Source organism: Embiotoca jacksoni, unplaced genomic scaffold (genome assembly GCF_022577435.1).
Source record: "Embiotoca jacksoni isolate LCO1_2020_lvr unplaced genomic scaffold, fEmbJac1.0.p SCAF_5, whole genome shotgun sequence".
In the NCBI taxonomy this organism is placed as follows: Eukaryota; Metazoa; Chordata; class Actinopteri; family Embiotocidae; genus Embiotoca; species Embiotoca jacksoni.
This window is the reverse complement of record NW_027185403.1, coordinates 11,048,388-11,051,067: the sequence shown is the minus strand read 5'-3', so window position 1 is coordinate 11,051,067 and position 2,680 is coordinate 11,048,388. Positions and strand designations below refer to the sequence as shown.

General features: G+C 38.5%; 1 long non-coding RNA gene across 1 annotated transcript; it reads left to right on the top strand.

Moving 5' to 3' along the window:
- The first annotated feature begins 348 nt into the window (after window positions 1–348).
- Window positions 349–1,381, top strand: LOC138211257 (uncharacterized). Its single transcript, XR_011179321.1, has 3 exons — window positions 349–602; window positions 690–791; window positions 1,136–1,381. It is a non-coding gene; the product is annotated as an uncharacterized lncRNA (long non-coding RNA).
- The last annotated feature ends 1,299 nt before the right edge of the window (window positions 1,382–2,680 follow it).

Genomic DNA, 2,680 nt, shown 5'->3' with positions numbered 1-2,680 from the left:
ACCACACATAGTTGCTGACTAGAGAAATCTAATTATTATTATTTTATTTATTACTGATTTATTTACTTATTAATTCTTAATTTGTTTATTTATTTTTTCATCTTATTTTGTGTTAAAAAAATAAAAATAAAGACATTTGAGAAGATTAGAATTTTTTTAACAAAGCTTTTCTTGTGGAACACCCGATGCGGCCCAGCCTCACCCAGACTCTGCCTCCAGCGGCCCCCGAGTAAATTAAGTTTGAGACCCCTGCTCTACATGTATCTGTATTTTGAGCCTTTGGAAACTGTAAAAAAGGATCAAGGTACTGCTGCAATATCAAAACTCTTCTGTGTGTCTTTCAGCTCCTGTGTCCTCTGTCCTGGTGGTCTCTGAGTGTCTGTCCCAGGGAGAGATGAAGGTTTCCTGCTCCTCTGAGGGAGGGGACAGTCCTCAGTACAGCTGGACTCTGGGTGGACGTGCACTGACAGACGCTGAGCTCTGCTCTGCAAATAAAGAGGAAAACAGTATCACTCTGAAACAACATGTCTCAGGACGTGTTGCTTGTAAAGTCTGGAATCACGTCAGCAGTGTCTCCAAAGAAGAGGATATAATGAACTGTGGTGAGTGAGAAATAATGTGATCATTATGACACTGATGATTATAATTACTCTGTTCATCTGTTGTATATTGTGTTTGTTTTTTCGTAGGATTCATTTACATTAACTGCATCTCCAATGGGACAGACATAACACAGTGGGTGTTTGCAGCCAATAACACCCTGTGTATTCAATCAACAACAGTCACTTCAGGTAAGGAGACTGACATAGTTTCACTTCCACCCTCCAAATAATGACATCAGCTGAACCACAACTTTTTTCCCATCACAGGCGGTGGTGGAAAAAGTGATGAGATATTTTATTTTGTAAAAATTAGCAACACAGCAGTAAAAAAACAACAACAACTCCAATACAAAAAAGTTTTTATGTTTGCTGCACAAGAAAGGAAAACCTGTGTGCCCACTGTGGTCTGTGAGACACAGAGATGCAGCAAACCTCCAATATTAATGTGTTTGCTGCATCTAATTCTCAGCATCATTCATTCTGTATAAAATGAAGGATCACAATTGTTTCTTTTTATTTTTCAAATTTTACAGGAGTGGAAACTCACTGTGATGGCAGACAGTATGCAGCTCAATGTTATGGACCTTTGGGAGGAACTGTGGTCCTCCAGCTGATGGACGGAGCCTCTCAAATACATAGATACGAATTGAAGAAAGAATCCACGATAATACTCCACGGGAAACAAAATGAAATTATAACTATTTCTCTAAAAGACAGATCTGTCTTTACTCCCAGTAATGGGACATTTAGGATCAATAAACTCAGCAGGACAGATAGTAGTGAATATACACTTTTAATCTTTGATTTAGAAGCAAAGCTGACATCGAAACAGACTCTACATTTGTCTATTCAAGGTAAATTACTTTTTTCAGACTGAGAAATGTAGTCACATGGATAGCTATAAATCTCACATTGTATTGATAATCTACATTATGTATCACATACTCTACATGTATCTGTATTTTGAGCCTTTAGAAACTGTAAAAAAGGATCAAGATACTGCTGCAATGTCTAAAGTCATCTATGCATCTTTCAGCTCCTGTGTCCTCTGTCCTGATAGTATCTGAGTGTCTGTCCCAGGGAGAGATGAAGGTTTCCTGCTCCTCTGAGGGAGGGGACAGTCCTCAGTACAGCTGGACTCTGGGTGGACGTGCACTGACAGACGCTGAGTTCTACTCTGCAAATAAAGAGGAAAACAGTATCACTCTGAAACAACATGTCTCAGGACGTGTTGCTTGTAAAGTCTGGAATCACGTCAGCAGTGTCTCCAAAGAAGAGGATATAATGAACTGTGGTGAGTGAGAAATAATGTGATCATTATGACATTGATGATTGTAATTACTCTGTTCATCTGTTGTATATTGTGTTTGTTTGCTCGTAGGATTCATTTACATTAACTGCATCTCCAATGGGACAGAAAAATCACAGTGGGTGTTTCCAGCCAATAACACCCTGTGTATTCAATCAACAACTGTCACATCAGGTAAGGAGACTAACATAGTTTCACTTCCACCCTCCAAATAATGACATCAGCTGAACCACAACTTTTTTCCCATCACAGGCGGTGGTGTAAAAAGTGATGAGATATTTTACTTTGTAAAAAGTAGCAACACAGCAGTAAAAAAAAACAACATCAACTCCAATACAAATAAGTTTTTACATTTGCTGCACAAAAAAAGAAAACCTGTGTGCCCACTGTGGTCTGTGAGACACAGAGATGCAACAAACCTACAATATTAATGTGTTTGCTGCATCTAATTCTCATCATCATTCATTCTGTATAAAATGAAGAATTACAATTGTTTCTTTTTGTTTTTAAAATTTTACAGGAGTGGAAACTCACTGTGATGGCAGACAGTATGCAGCTAAATGTTATGGACCTTTGGGAGGAACTGTGGTCCTCCAGCTGATGGACGAAGCCTCTCAAATACATAGATACGAATTGAAGAAAGAATCCACGATAATACTCCGCGGGAAACAAAATGAAATTATAACTAATTCTCTAAAAGACAGATCTGTCTTTACTCCCAGTAATGGGACATTTCGGATCAATAAACTCAGCAGGACAGACAGTAGTG